Genomic DNA, 17,654 nt, shown 5'->3' with positions numbered 1-17,654 from the left:
TTCATTTAAAAGTTTATTTTAAATGCAATTCAATTTTAAAATTTTGTTAATAATTTGAATACTTCAGGCTCCTGATTTTTAATTTTCTTTTATTTATTTACATCAATTAGAGCTTTACACTCAAATAGACTTATGAAATAATTATAAAACATAATATTATATAAAAATTTTAATAGTACTAACATTTTAATTAATAATAAAAATAATTTAAATTTAAAACTTAACATGTTTTTAATAGATATTCTACTCAAATGAAAAATAAAATCAATGTTGTTTGATAAATTGTTAATTTCCCTAACACTGCGAGAAATAGGCCATTGAAAGCATTATTTACCCTATGATAGAACGGCTGAAATTAAGTAGAGTGTTCCAGGCAGAACTTTTGGCGATTAAAAGAAGCCTGGTACTAGCTTAAAGAAAAGATAGTCAGTCGCTATCGAATCTCTGTCTCTACATACTCTATAATATTCCATAACTGTCGATCATCTCTATTAAAGATGACACGTTTAATATTCACCATAGAGATATTTCAGAAAACTGTAAGCTAGAGGAACTCGCCAGGAATGGTACAGTACAGCCCATTCTACCACGTTCGGTATATCTAATACCTAACGCTACATATAACATATTGCTTATGCAGGACGCTTTGAAGGAGACAAACACCAGGTGGAATACCATTACCCAGTGCCTGGTCAAAAAAAAAAGCGTTCAAGGTGCTTACTATCTCTAATCAAATAGAATATAAGCTTGAGAATCGGTTTCATAACCGGGCACTTTTAACAGGAAAGCTCGCCATGTAGCTAGGCGTATTCTTCAATGACTTTTGCAGAAGTTGTATGAATGAGGAAAAGGAGGTTCAGTTTTTCACGTCCTATCTACATGCCCTGCTCTATAGCTCAATAACGCAAGAATTACTTAGGAGAATTCTTCTATAATGATCTTAACGATCTCAATCATATTAACATATTCAGCCTCTCACGGTTCGTAAGACAATCTAACTGATTTCATTGAGCTTATTTTTCAAGATTCATGTGGTATTACAATGGGCCATTTTTTTTGGTCAACATCTTTAATCCATTTTAAAGCAAGACAAAAATTCTTATAAAACTATCGTAAATTTCAAAAACTTAAAAAAAACATCTGGCCATATGTGGGTGATCTAAGTTAATCCATTTTCTTATAACTACTGCCTTTCGGCCTAAGAAACAATGGGCTCTTAAACTGGCCTAAGTGTGTCCTACTCCAACACGGACAACCATTTTAACCTAACGTAACCTACCCTATAATAACTTTCACGGAACAAGGTTCGATTTCTTAACTCTAGAGAGGAAATGTATAGATCCCTAAGAGGCAAAGGAAAAAAGAAGACAATCTATATGATTTGATTAGATATCCCTAATAAAGTTTTTAAATGATACCTTACATAGTACGAAGGCATTTGGTGCATAAACGAACTGGTAAAAGAAAAACATTCATCCACCCATACAGGTTTGTGATTTCATTTTGAAGATGCGTGTAGCCGGTCGAACTTTTGATTCTTCTAAAAAAAATTGAGGTCATATTCAAACACAAGACGCAATAGAAAGCCATTAATAAATATAAGGTATCGTCAGATGTAGTTGATCAGCCTGATATAAAATCATGCTGGTTCATTTTACTATAAAATTTAGTGTATCACAAATTTTTTTTTCAAATAATTTTTGTATGGAAGATATATATCCTGTTTTGGGCAACTTTTGTGGATAGGAGATAGAAAAGGTGTTTTTCACTGTGAGAAAAATTCAACATATGTTAGTGAACTATTAAAAATTACACTCAAGACTCTAGAGAGTGTGGTCGAACACATTTTGAGTAGAATAGGTTGATTTCCATTAGGTTCAGCATTCGTACCTTTATTTACGACAGAAAGCACCGCTTCTACTTCCGATATTGAAGAACTTTAGTGACCTTTACGAACACAATTTGCAGATTTACTAATCGGACAGTTTGAAAAATTGTTAAAGCCAAAAAAAATTGGTTTAAAAAAACTCAGCAAATGCGTTACAAATATCCGGTAAACTCGTATTAGTCGAACCCAAGTATTGCATAATTCTGGAAATTCTATTTGATTTGCTTTTATTTTGAATGAAGGGGTCGGCTTGACTCCAGAAGTGGTATGTGGTTCAACGTTCCACCATTCCAAATGAAGAAAATTCTGGAATTCGAGCCGCGGAATTTTAGACGCTGTACCGGCTTGCAACGAACGATTGAATCTTCTTGAGTGCATTATTATTTATCACAAAAAGTCAACAAAATTGACAATTTTGTGATAACATTTTTTAGAGGTCACATTGCGAGAGCTATGACTTTGATAAAAAAATTTTGATTTTTGGTGCGTCAATCAACGATTGCTATGAAGGTGGTGGAGATATTATTCTTCGTACACAGGTGGCAGTTAGACACATTGGATGTTCACCTAATCCACCATGGCGAACGGTGGGTGGCTCCTTTACAGCCAAGATGTCCTGACACAAGATGGAGCAGAGATCCTTCGGTTCAGTAGGGTTGTTGTCGAAGGGGACTAAAATTATAGGTTTAAGCAGGAGAACCAGTTTTGGTGCTTTTAATCTGAACTTGAGAATAAGTAGACTGAATGGAGTTCTATAGTCTTGTCCGGTTTAAATACCTTTTAATATTCTTAGGGTTTAGTGAAATAAGCATTTTTTTTATATTCACAAGCACTCAAGGTATTATTAGTACCCTTTACATGTTTATATTCAAACACAGTGCGAGCGTTAGGAAAATAGGGAAGGATTTAAAGGGAGATATAGGTGCACATTGGTCTTAAAGTTCTGAACATCAAAATGGGAGGGAAAAACAGAGTTGGCCAAAGCATTCCACATTCTCGATGTGCGATTTAAGAAAGAATCTCTATACACGACAGTACGCCCGAAATTGAGCTCAAGGGTAAACTGATGAGCATTCCTAGAAGTGCGAATATTACGGCTGAATTGTTTAAGGAGTGGAATGCAACTTTCTAATTCGACAGAACATTGTTTGTAAAAATATCTATAAAACAACGAAAGGCATGAAACATTGCGACGGTGTTCTAGCGATGTAAATGTTTTGATTATAGTTCTGTCGCCTTTCATTTTTAAAGCCCTTTTTTGAATTCTTTCCTAGAGATTAAAACTTGTTTTGGGGGCACCTGGCCAGATATGCGAATTATATTCAACGCTTTGGACGGATAAAATCTTTGTAGATTATAGCTAGATCAGAAGGTGTGAAAAATTTCTTGCATCGTCGGAGAAATCCTAAGCACCTGGCAGCGTTTTTGGCGATATCGAATGTGAGATCATTCCATAAGAGGTGATCTGTGATATTCATACCGAGTACTGAAAGTTGATTAGTTTCCTGGATGCAAGTGAAGCTCATGGATAGCGGCATCGGGGGTGGGTTACGCTTTAACGACAGGAAACAGCATTGAGTTTTCGAAGCATCAAATTCTACACGGTTTTTGATTCCCCATTGGACAATGCTGTCAAGATCAGGATTTAATTAGCTTATCATACGCTGCCGTTGAAATTGCACATCCGAAGGACAAGGATGTGAATCTAGAAACAAATATGAAAAGCTGAGGGTACTGTCGTCAGCGAAACAGTTTAATGGATTAGAAGTGACAGACAAGAGATCGTTTATGAATATAAGGAAGAGAGTCGGAGACAAAACGGAGCCCTGGGGGACACCAGCATTTATTTTAGAATTTCAGACTTGAAACCATCCAATACAACTTGTATTGAAAGAAAGGTAATTTCTAATCCAATGAAAAAGATATTCATCAATACCAAAAGCACGCACTTTCGATAAGAGAGCTTGGTGCCAAACTCTATCAAATGTTTTTGAAATATCAAGTGCAATAATTTTACTTTCTCCAAAACGATGTTAAGATTGGTTCCACTGTTCGGTGAGAAGAACCATGAGATCACCAGTGGACCTATTGCTATGAAAGCCATACTGTCGGTTATTAAAAAGCTTCCGTTCGTTAAGATATTTCTTAAGCTGAAAATTAATCAGCGTTTCCATGACCTTAGAAAGAAGGGACGTAAGTGCAATTGGACGATAGTTTGAGGGAGAGGAAGATTCGCCTTTCTTAGGGACAGGCTGGACAAATGAAGTTTTCCATCCACTCGGGAAGAGACCTGTAGAATAGGACAGATGGAAAGCTTACGCAGTGGTTTTGCCAGCGTTGAAGAACACCTCTTCAGAACAATAGGGGGAATTCTATCTGGGCCAGCGGATTTGTGTAAGTCAAGGTCTTTCAGTACTCTTTCGACTGCGAAAGAAGATTCGTCCCATAGAATCATTTACGCTCTCAAGAACAGAAGGACTCATGACACTATCTGGTAGCATCGAATTAACAGCAAAATGTGCTGCAAGCAAATTGGCTTTATCAATCGAGCTTACATAGGATCAAAATGTATCTCTACGGATTTCAATTCACTTTACATAAAATCCAATTGCAATTTCAATTTTATTTTAAAAACATTTGTTACCTTCAAAATTTTGGATCTTAAAAAAGGTTTTAAGAAACTTTATGTTACGCGACATAAAAAAATATAAATAATAAAATAAGAAGACTAGTCTAACTGGTCCCAATAAAATTACTCTTTTCCAATAAGTTTTGATGGCCTTAATTTAAATCCTACTTAAAAATGAATGCATAACGTCAGGTTTTTACGATATGACTTTTCAAAATTCGAAAAAAAACGTATACTAAGGCTTTTTGAGTCTATCTGATTTTATGGAGCAACTTTTTTTTGATAAATTCCGTAGTTGTTTTCGAAATTTCTAGTCCCTTTCTTTAATATTTTTAAATTTTGTTATACAGATAATAAGGCAGAAAGATGCAGAAAGGGCTCTCAACAAAATTGTGTGGGTGGTTTTTTTACCATAGCAGTTTAAAAAAAAGTTGAACATTTTGGTTAACCCTAAATATCTTACGAATCAAAAACGCTAGAGACTTGAATTAAATTTTATATAATATATTGTAACGTGATACCAAACACGTATATTTTTTGAAAAAAATCAATATAACGGCTTTTTTTATAAATCAATAAAACTGAAAAAAAATTTGTCACCTCCAAAATTTTACAACCGAAATATGATTTTATCTCTTAAACAATTTTGTGCAACGAAAAATTATGTTTTTGACATCTGATAAAATTTTGAGAAAAATCTAATTGACAGTTTTTTTTATAAAAAATAAAAATCTAAAAAAAACATTACTCAAAGTTCGTAAAAATTGATTTTCGATTCAAATATCTTTCCAAAAACTTGAAATTTTGGCTTTAAGCTTATTTTATCTTTTAAGAAATATTATTTTCAACATTTTCAAAAATGCTGAAAAAAATCGAATTGACAGTTTTTTTACAAAAAATAAAAACGTAAAAAAAATTAATAAAAATTGGTAAAAATTGTTTTTTGACTCAAATATCTTTTTAAAACTTTGAGATTTTGGCTTTAATTTACTTTTATCTTTCAAAAATTTTTATTTTGTTTAAAGTTCGAAAAAAATCGAATTGACAGTTTTTTTTACAAAAATTAAAAACCGAAAAAAAAACTAACAAAAGTTTTTAAAAAATTATTTTCGACTCAAATATCTTTGAAAAACTGTGAGATAATAGCTTCTAGCTAATTTTTTCTTATAATAAATATTGTTTTCAACATTTAGTAAAATATTTAAAAAATTCGAATTGACAGTTTTCTTACAAAAAATAAAAACCTGAAAACAAATGTATAAAACTTGGTAAAAATTTACTTTCGGCTCAAATAGCTTTTCAAAAATTAAAAATATTGGCTTCAAACTTATTTTATTTCAGAGAAATTATTGTTTTCAATATTCAATAATTTTTATATAAAAATCCAACAGTCCGTTTTTTTCATAAAAAATAAAATCTACAAAAAATAGTGCGCAAATTTGGTAAAAATACATATAGACAAACTTTTAAGCAAGACAAATCGACAGACGGGATGATGACAGCCAGTCAGATCCAATTTTTCTTCCCGAATCAGACCCAGTGGTGGACCCCTCCGAGGAACAAAATCCAGCAGAATGTACTGAGGCAGAATCTACTGCGGCAGAATCTAAGCCTTGGAAAACATCTCTTTGTCGACAAAGGAAACAAAGTCGTAATGCAGGTAAATCGTACAAAACTGCCAAGAATGTAGTTAAGCGTTGTCGAGCATCAAAAAACTTGACAAGCTGTAGCAAAGATTGTTTTAAAATTTTGAAACCCGATGCACAAAAAAATATCTTTAATGCTTATTGGTAACTTGGCTCTCGAGATGCAAGGGCAAGTTTTTTTTGAAACTTAATATGCCACTTAGATCCAAAATATCACCGGCCAACATTTTCCTTTAACCCAAAAAACAGAATCGTGTCGTGTTACTACTTTTTCGAAATAAATGGAACACGACACAAGGTTTGTAAAAAATGCTTTAAGGACACTCTGGATGAGAAAGATTTTTTCATAAGAACAATGTTTGCAAAAGAAACTTTCATGTTTAAGTGGAATTTTGCCTAAAGATCTACGTGGCTGTCACACTCCTAGCAATAAGACGTCTGGTTTTGTAATTCAATCAGTTAAACAGCACATTCAATCTTTTAAATCTTATGAGAGCCATTATACGAGAAAGACAAACGACCATCGTATTTTTCCGGCAAACTTATCATTGGCAAAAATGTTTGAATAATACCAAGCCACGGAACAAGAAGAGCATGTTTCAAAAAAAAAATTTGAAAGAGAATTCCATAAAATGAAGTTAACGTTTAAAAGACCAAAACAGGACCAAAACACTTGTGATTCTTTACAGATGAAGACAAAGACTGCAACCGAAGAAAAAAGTTATGATTTGGAGCAACTTAAAACAATATTGGACAAACATCATGATGAGGCAGACAAACAATGCAAAAAAAAAGACAAGCTTGAAGCCCAAGAAGATAGCGCCAAAGCTTGATTTGTTTTCGATCTCCAGCAATGTCTGCCGACGCCAAGCTTGTCCACATCAGTTGCATTTTACAAGAGGCAACTTTGGACATTTAATTTGACTATGCATGATTTTTTCATGCATTTTTCTGCACTTGAAAACCCTTCCAAGTTCTATCAATCAGTGAAGTTTTATTCCGATACCTGTGGCGGCCAAAACAAAAACACGATTGTTGTGGCCATGTTTTTGCTATCAATGCAAACACCCAAAATCGGCATAGAGACAGTGGAACATACATTTTTAATTCCTGGCCATACACATATGGAGTGTGATATCGACCATTCTGTAATAGAAAATGAAAAAATATTCAAATTCTGAAATCTACCACCCCCATAACTGGTACCAACTTGTTAAATCATGTGGAAAAAAAAACTAAAATTTGTGGTACATGAATTAAAGCCACAGGAAGTTTGGAATTTTTCAAGTTTATTGAAAGAAAGATGAAGATGGGAAAATGTTTGGTTTTAAAACCATCAAATGGTTGCGTTATTTGAAAACAGGTCCTTTTTCAAAACAACACAGCATGAAGAAACAGTTTGTCGATGTGTAAGTTTCAAACGAAGGGGTCAAAACTTAACAAAATTTGCTTTGGAAAACGTGATACCACCACCGATATCGGAAGAAAAAAAATGAAATAATGTCTCTACTCCCACGATTTTTATAAAGCCTTGAAATCAGAAAAGGGAAAACAGGATGAAGATCCGATGTAGATTAATATTAAAACAAAAATCAATAAAAACTTTTAATTTCTTACTCGTTCCTTTTTTAATAATGATTTTTTATAATGTTTTTATTTAGTTTTTACTTTTTGTATTTTGTTAAAGTGAAATAAATTTGTTTTCTAAAAACAACGTAGTTTTAATCTTATTTCAATATTGACACAACTCAAAATAATCTTTTTCTTGAACGCAACCCAGTTTGGGAAAAACAACATATCTCACTATAAATATATAAACAAGCTTAAATATTAATTTTTTTTATTTTATTCCTGTAAATATTATTATTTGAAACAAAATTGCATCAAAAAAAAATTATTTAATAAAACTGGATTTGGAGGATTTTTTTTAAAACTTTGAAATGCATTTATCTCAAAACGAAGATTTTTGACTTATGTTATTTTGACCAAACTCCATATAATTGTCACCTCGAAAATTTTAGGAATGCAAAATGATTTCATCTCAAATTGTTGTAAACATTCAGTAAAATTTTGAGAAAAATCTAATTGAAAGTTTTTTTTACAAACAAATAAAAACCAAACAAAAATAACAAAACTTCATTCATCCAATTTGTAAAAATTTAAGAAATACTACTAAAATTGGTAAACATTTGTTTTCAACTAAAAGTCTAGTTAACAAAACAAGTTTTTCAAATTAAACTATTTCTTCATATGAAAAATATTGCTGGTAACCTTAAAGTTTTTAAAACTAATTCAACTGACACCTTTTTTAACCCAACACGAAAACCTAAAAAAAGTTAAGCAAGACAAATCGATGGGATGGGAAGTTATCAGTGTGGGTCTTCAAAGTTATAAGATTTCACCTGTCTTAAACAAATTTGAATAAAACGTTAAATCATTAATGCTGAAATCAGTTTAAACAGAAAAAGGCCGAACGGTTTGAAAATAAGTTCTGTTTTTGCAACGAAATGTTTTTCAAACTTGAGCTAAAATTAAAGTTTGCACATAAGTTGCTTAAATGGACAACTTGTATAGGTTTGATAAAATTTTGGCGGATAGGGTTCGACATGTGGGTTGCTTTCTTGTTTCTCACTTGAAGATTAATCAGAGGCCTCAAACTTTTTAACAAACATCCACTAAAATACCCTCCAAAATGATAGTTTCTAATTAATATTTCGCACTTTATTTTTGTTAACTTCCCATAGGAAGTTATTTTTGTTTAAAATGTGATTTGTATTTTTTTCAAAGACTTTAGGTTATTCCCGTTTGACATTTCACTTAGCAAAATAAAACTGAAGCGCCAAAACGTATTTAACTGCTTTCTAGCACGCAATTTATTGGCTCAGTTTCTATTCAAATGTCTGACCATTGTTATGTATTTATTGTCAAAGTAGTAGAATAATGAATTTAATTCCCGCCTTCCAGAAGACTTACTATGTTTATATTATAATATTTAAGTAAGCCTCTATCATCGAATCGAATCTTTAAACGCGCACTTATTTTATTTCATCACGAATTACGAGTTACAAGCGTATATATACGCATTTTTGACACATTTTTCGTTATCGTTTTTTTTCACATAAAATAATTCAAATATATTAAAATAATAATAAATATACTCGTAATATAGATACCGGCGGATGTGTCTCTTCCGTTCGATATTGATAATAAATATAAACTAAAGTCGAAGCTGAAAGTGTTGTCGTTACAAAGTGTCCCGTCCACCTGTGTTCCACTATGGGGCAACAAACACTCAACCTATTCTAAGTGGGCCACTGGCAAAGGTACACCTTGGTTAGGACACAAAAGGAGACGATACATACCTACTCACATATACCTAAATAATATATGTAAAAGAATGTATCTAAGTATCTATCTATACCCATAAAGCAAAATAAAAAAAATCCTGAATAACTAAATACTGAGCACCAAGAGTATAGAAAATAAAAAAAAAAGAATTATTGAACTATAAACACAAAACCACCCTATCTGACCCCCCCTTCTATTGTGTGTGTACACTCTTACCTTCTTACAATACTGGCTGTACGTCGGTGGGTGGGTCTGTCGGTGGTGTCTCCACAAAGAATGACATACACCACCCCCAGGTATCCATGTAATCATAGTTGTACCAAACTATTAAAAAATTCTGAATCGAACAGACCCCCCTCATTCATAGCAGCCGGAGCCTTTCCCTTCAGTCGACTTTTAATATCCATAGGGGGTGAGATTGCAGGAGCAAATCGATGGCCGGGGTACAAATTGTTTTCTTATTAATGAAAATCGGGCCTTGGAAGTCGAACAATGACGACGACGACGTCGTCAACTAGGACAATGATGATGACAGACAGACCGGACAGTTCCAAGTCCTAATATCCCAAAGCTGCAGGAAAAACTTATCCAGGGAATGAGAAATAATAATAAACTTTGACAAGACCTCATACCCTTTATATGACGAACAGAATAATAGTCGTGAGTATCAATTAGACTCAAAGTGTGTCTGTGTGCGATGTACCTATAGTTCTATGACGTGTCCTGTCGATCATTAGACTATACGTATGTATGTGGCATTAATATCTATTTGTAAAATTACATAGCCCAGAAAATGCACTGTGGGACTGAGAAAAGCCTCTGTCTCGCGCTAACCTACAATCCTACATATCTACACGACATCGGACATATTTTATATTGAACGGAGTAATTACTTTCGATTTGTTTTATACACGTCGAAAAAATAAGTTCATGTTTCAAATGTTGCATGTTTTCTGATTCTGGGTCTTTTGGAAGGAGATAACATTGTGCGGTGAGCTGAGAGGGAATGCCTTGTAATTCATTGTTAACCGGGTACAATTATAGTCCATTTAATATGGAATTAAAATTAATTTAATGTCATATATATACTCCTAGACCTTTAAACCTTAACGTATCAATGGGCTATTAAGCATTCATAAGGAACTAATTTAACATTTTACCAGAAATAATTTGAGAAAGGAAATAATTAGTATAAAAGTTATAATTACAAAATTAAAACAATAAATACAATTTAAGTGTGAACAAAAAACTTGAAGGCTTGAAATTTATCCACACAAAAAAATTGTAAATGAAATCAATATTTCAAAGACAATCAAAAAATATAACTCACACAATTTTTTAAAGAATAAATGACCAAATAGGGCTAATATCATCAATTTTCCGAAATAATTTAAGATTAAAAAAAAAAATAATTTGCATTAAAATTATCTTTTAAAACCTTTATTAAAAATATTTCAAATCTTAAAACTGTTGTCGGAAGTTCGGAATTTTTAATGGTTATAGTGAAGTTATTGCAATCGATCCGATTTGTCAAATTGATAATTTTAACATTTATCGATATTTCAAGCTTCTTAGAACGTTGGCCATATCTCAAGATCCAGAAGAGATATTTCAAAAAAATTTGTGACAAGGCTATTACTATAGCAATTTAAAAACTTGAAAAATTTGGTTGACCTCAAATATCTCTCACTCTCTCTCAAGTGACTTTACCACCAAAAATGCTTTTAACATTAGAACTTTTAACATGATAGAAAATCGAGGTTACAACTTTCTTAGACAAAATAAGAACCTACGAGTAAAAAAAATACTTCCAAATTCGTTTTCCACTTCTTGACATCTTGACAACAATTTTAAAGTTTTAAACTTATTTTATATTAACAATACTTTTAACATTGAGAAGCAATTAGAAATATCTTCAGTCGGTTACAATTCGAGTGGGAAGTTATCACTGTGGGTGTGAATCCAGCCTATTTTTGTATTATTTTAAAAATTAAATATTTGCCGTGATTTGGACAAACTTGACGTAACCCCACAGGAAATAGTCTAACAGCGTCAAATCGCACGACCGAGGTGACCAAGCGACTGAACCATTTCGTAAGATATTACGTTCACTAAACTTGTTTCCAATAAATTGATAATGACATTCGCTTGTGGCGCCGCCGCTGCCGTCTTGTTGGAACCACATGTCTTCCAAGTCTATATCATCCAATTAGGGCCAAAAATATTGGGTTATCATTGAACGGTAGCGATCCCCATTCAGAGTAAAGTTTCGGTCTTGATCATCATGGAAGAAGTACGGCCCAATGACGGCGCCGCCTCGGCCCATAAACCACACCAAAGCGAGCATCATCGCTGAAGATGATTTTTCTATGAATCAATATCAAGTTGTTGAGCAGCCCAATTTACGAATATACGACGCTTCTGGTGGCCAAGCGGCTTAAGTTTTTCGTCAATTTATTCTTGTCAGGATGTAGGCCAAGATCTTTTCGTAAAATTTACCACAACGCCGTCACACAGATGCGCAACGCTTGAGAAAAACGTGTGAGAGAAACATTTGGACTTTCTACAACTTAAGCATCAGTGGCAGCAAAATTTCCGACACTACGGGCGCTTCCTTGTCTCACTGGCACGGGAACATTTCGTATTGTCTCTATGGATTCAAATTTTTTAAACTAGACGCTCAATTGGTGATCTGCTAAGACGACTAAAAATTAGCCACAGACTCCGAATTTCGGTAGTAAATTATAATAATTTCAAATCGTATATCTTTCCATCATGAAATGCCAAACCTTGCTTAAGAGAAATGTCAAAAGAGCGGCAAGAAATATGGCGTTGTTTGTTGTCCAGTCACTCTACTTATTTAGCGTCCTTACTCCTTGTTGAAAACCCCTGCATAATGTTATTTTATTACTCAGTCTAACAAATACATAAATTAGTTTTAATTATTGGCTTTTTTGTATTTCTGACTTATCAATCTAAAGTAATACTTATACCTTTTAAGTTAAAATTGTCTTTATTTTGGATGCTTTGGAATCAAAATAAAAAAGTGAACGTTTTATTATTATCAATCAAAAACAATAACCAAAAAATCAAGACTTATATCTGATAGACCGGTACATCTCTTTTTGACAATTATGTTGAAGATTTACATATGATTTAGAGATACGCCCCTTTTTGAAAAGTTTGTGAGACCTGAGAGAATGATATACCTTTATGTATAGAAATGGACATTAAAATAGTAGTGGTAGAAAACCTTTAAGGGGAAATAGCCAGAATAATGAGCAGATCTCTCAAGTTGATTGCAAAAGCAATTTGACGGCTGAGAGCCAAAAAGCAGACAGAAAAACCAAGCAAAACAACCCCAAGAGAAGACTGAAAGATAATTTGCACCTCAAAAAATGATCCTGACAAGTCTTCAAGGGAAATAAAAAACAAACTACAGCTTCCAATAACTTCCAGAATTGTTCGTAGAAGACTTGTTGACGCGGTTTAAATTCATTCACCATCATTTTGATTGGAGTGGGCCAGAAGGAGACAAAAACAGAGGAATTTTTTGTGGATCGAAGAAACCAACGAAACACAGATAAAACTGTTCGTAAATGATGGCAGACAAACCGTTAGAAGGCTTAATTTGAAAGAACTGAATCCCAAATATATCCAGAAAACGGTCAAGAATAATTTTCTTCTTTTGGCGTTGGACCAATACATTTGATGCTGTCTTATGCGGACGAGAACCTGCCTCTCAAATGTGTTTTAAGGTAGATAACAACCCTTAAAACACATCCAAATCTTCTCAAGAGTATTTTAAGGGCCAACAAAATGGATTGGCCATTCTAATTTTAAATAAATAAATAAATTATGTGGCACAACAGTCCGTTTGAGAACTAGGGCCTAGTGACTGACAGCTCACAACCATTCCTGTGAGAACTGTTGTCAGGGATGGAAGGGACCTACAGTTTTAAGCCGAATCCGAACGGCAAATTTGACAAGAATTACTTTTGGAGAATTTGTCAATTAATTGCAAGAGGCAGTACCCGTGAAAAAACTTTAGGTGGCGCATGCAGGGATCCAACCCAAGACTTCTCGCATGACAGTCCAACGCACTAACCATTATGCCACGGGTACTACATAAAACATTTTGAGGGAGATTTAAAATGAGTGGTTTGGAAACATTTAACAAAAAATTAAACGGAACTGTTGAGAATGGTTCAACAGGAGTGGTTCAATATTTCAATTGACAGATGCCACCGATTATTTGACACAATGTCCAACAGATGTCTCACTGTAATTAAAGATAAGGGCTAGGGTATCGGATATTAAAAAAAATTAAATCCAGAATAGCTTTGGATTTAATTTAGTTTTTTTTAAATGTTTGTATCTATTTAAATGTCCACGAAATTTGTTCCTTTTTTACATTAATAAATTTAAAATACTTCATTTTATAATTTTACTACAAATAATGGTTAATTTTAGTTTGAAAAATAAAAAATAAGAAAATTAAGACCAAGGTAGGTAGAAATGGCGATCTCAAGGCAACCTAGCCTGAAATCCAATTAGCGCTGTAGTGCGCCGTTTTGATACCAAAAACTCGTTTGACCTTTGATTGAAAGGGATTGATTTATAGAGAAGCTTCATAGCGATTATGTTAGAGCCATTTTGCCGCATTGGGAAAAAAGATTAGGTCTCTAATCTTTGTCTCAGATAGCTCATAAGGATCGTGAAAAAATGCTTTTCCAAAGCATTTCATTCTAGTATTTGCCAAAGCAGGACATTTGCAGAGGAAAAGGATTATTGATTCACTTTCTCTTTGGTCACTACAGCTACGGCAAAAGGTGTTGTAAGACATACCCAACTTCTCTGCATGAACTCCTATAGGCTCCTATAGCTCGTCAGCCCGTTCATTTCCCACGATACCACTATGGCCCGGAACCCAGATCAAGGTGACACCGAGGTTAATATTCAGGCTCGCAAGCTCATCGCGACATTGCTGAACCAATTCAGATGAGGATATGGCCGAGTTATTGGCTTTGACAGCTCACTGACTGTCTGTAAAGATAGCTGCATTTCGGTTTTGGTTTGGGCTTTGTTTAATTATCTTACATGCCTTCCTTATTGCCAGCAGTTCAGCCTGAAAAACGCTAGCAAAGTCAGGAAGCATAAAGGATTTATCTACATTAAGGGACTCAGAAAAGATCCCAGAACCAACGCACTCCATCTTTGAGCCGTCAGTAAAGATGGTTGTGTCGAAAAATATCGACACGATGTCATCCTCCCAATCTTCTCTGGATGGGAAAATAACCTTAAAACCCTTACTAAGGCTCAAAGTAGGAGTGCAGTAGTCAGTGTCTGCCCTGATAATATCTGACGGAATCAATTTCGTTGTGTAGCTATGACCACAAGGTTTTGACAACCAGCTGTTTGATTCCTTCAGCTATGTATGTAATAAAAAGGTCGATTGGTAGAAGATCCAAAATAACGTTTAAGGCGTCCGTTGGGCAAGTACGCATACCCCCTGTGGTGCCCACGCAAGCTGTTCTCTGAACCTTCCTTAGCTTATCAATATTTTAGGCTTTGCTAAGAGCAGGCCACCACACAATCGACCCATATGTTAAGATTGGATGTACTACGGCTGTGTACGTCCATAAAATCATCTTCGACTGAAGTCCCTACTTTTTGCCGAAAGTTTTGCTGCAGGCGTAGAAGGCAACACAGGCCTTCTTAACCCGTACTTCAATATTTAGTTTCCAGTTTAGTTTAGGGTCGAGTATAACTCCTAAATATTTTGCACTGAAATGTAATGATAGGATTTAACCGTTGAGTCGAGGTAGCGTGAAGGGCGGTCCTATTCCACAACTCGTGGCCCAGTTCCTAACTTGCTCAAGTCTCGAAATCTCCTATAATAATTTTGAAAACATAAATGTATTAATCATTTCATTTAGTACCAACATAATAGGTGTACGCCCTCGGCTCAAACTTGTATGGAACTTTGCAATTCTCCTTTGTACATGGCCATTAACCTTAAAGACCAACATAATTGAAAATATCTCCTCAGAAAGATTAGCAGAATACGATTACTTTGCTGCAATTTTTAATCACTTTTTCACATATTTCAGGAGATATATTGTTGCGGTAAATTTTACCGCAACTAGTTTCACCTCGCTTGTTGTTAACCACCCTTAAAGAATTCGTACTGCGGCCCCAAAATTCTAGAAGTGTTTAGTAGAAACCTGGACCATTAGCCAGTGACCTGCTCTCCTAGCATTTTGGGAAAGCAAATTTAACAGGTATCACCAAAGTGTCCGAAAGGATTCCACACCAACGAACTGTGCGACGATTGACCCACATATAGGTTGAACAAGATCATCAAGGCATGAAGACGATATGCCCAACAATGTGTGCAGGAAAGTCACACCAACTTTAACTTAGTATGGCCGAGGCCCCATCATAAAGTATTAGCGATAGAAAAATCACTCCAAGAATATGAATAACTTTAATTTTAATTATAGACTTGACTACCGACTTCCTTCAACAGGACATAAGTAGTTTTTTCCTCAACCAAAATCTAGCGCGTGTAGGTACTGGGTAAAGCGAGGAATTCCACACGATTTTTCCAGAAAGTCTTGGCTGGAATAGGTTCGAAACTGAAGATCTGAACTTACGAGCTGAGCTACTGGGTGATCGCATCACCTCTTCGCACACCACAATTATAAGGATGGAAGAAGTTACGGGACCGAGATAGATCGATCACCACGCAAAAGGTCCGAGAAGATTGCCTGAAGCAAGTAGCCGGAAGGATCGAGCTCGCCATGATACAAAGCCTTTTGACGAAAGAAAAATTGAAGGATTTTTTTTTAAAAGACCTACATAAAGTAATTTTGTTTCGTACGATAGTTTTTCTTTAAGTTTTTATTGAGTTAACGATTTGGTTTTGTTCCGCCGTGGACAAAAGTTGTTGAGGCAGGGCTACGATAGCTGTTGGAGGAAGTCAAAAAGAAGCTATGTATAGTGTTTTCTGTTGTTTCTAAGAATATTGTTTTTTCTGGTGTTCTTCATTTGTTTAAATTCGACCTTTTGACCTTCGAGTAGAAATATAGAAATATTAATTTCCCGATATTACGGGACGCGTTTACCGCTTTTTGATGTTTTTTGTTATCAAAATAATTTTTTTCGAGTGATTTCTTTTATCGATTTTTATCTTATATATCCATAATTTTTTTGTTTGCAAAACATTTATCGAGAATTGACCTTCTGTCAATCTCAATAATTCAATTTGTATCTTTCTCTATTATAAAAGATAATGGTTTTTAATTCAGGCTACGGCCAAGGTTTTCCAGGCAATAAAACATATCTTAAATTTCCTCTCTGGAAAATAAAACCTTTCTTTTATTTCGTAAGTGGATTTGAAGACTCTTGATTGTGGTAAACTTCCATTAATAATCTACTGGATTCGAAAATCCAATATTGTTTAAAAATAATCGTAGTTATATTCAGTCCGTCGGGTCGTTATAAAGGTGGACAAATTTACAACAATATTGGCCTTAACCTAGCAGTAATGTTTGGAAGTCCGGGGATTATTCGTGTGAAAGCGGTTTTTTTTGCGAACCCCTCTGAAAATTTCCAAAACCTGAAAACCATTAAAACCACGAATTGAAGCCTTTAGTTTATGTCAAAAATCTTGAAGCATCAACTAATTAAAATATAAAATAAGTACTTTCAATATTTGAACTTCATTTAAAAAAAGCCAGTCCAATTATTTTTAATGAGGGTATTAATTATTTCAATATTAATATGCAATTGCTAAATTGTCCATAATTATTAGGGCATATATGGGACAAAACTTTTAAAGTTCGAAATTAGATTTTGAATCCAAGCAACAGCGTATAAATTTCAAACTTACTTGCAAACTTATCCTCCTTCGGTCAAAGATGATCTTTGAGTTAGAGGCATAGCAAGTTATAGATCCATGATTTAAACGCTTTTTTTTTAAATTTGGAAATTCCTTATTTTCTCCCAGTGTACATATATTAAATCTACATTCTTCAAAAAATAATAACCATTGTTATCTACTCTCTCACCAATCAGCGTTTATCGACGTAAAAACCCGTACTTTCCCTATACCTATGCCAATGAAAGCCAAGTCAAG

This window comes from Eupeodes corollae, chromosome 3 (assembly GCF_945859685.1).
Source record: "Eupeodes corollae chromosome 3, idEupCoro1.1, whole genome shotgun sequence".
NCBI classification, from domain to species: domain Eukaryota; kingdom Metazoa; phylum Arthropoda; class Insecta; order Diptera; family Syrphidae; genus Eupeodes; species Eupeodes corollae.
Note: the sequence above shows the minus strand (reverse complement) of the source record.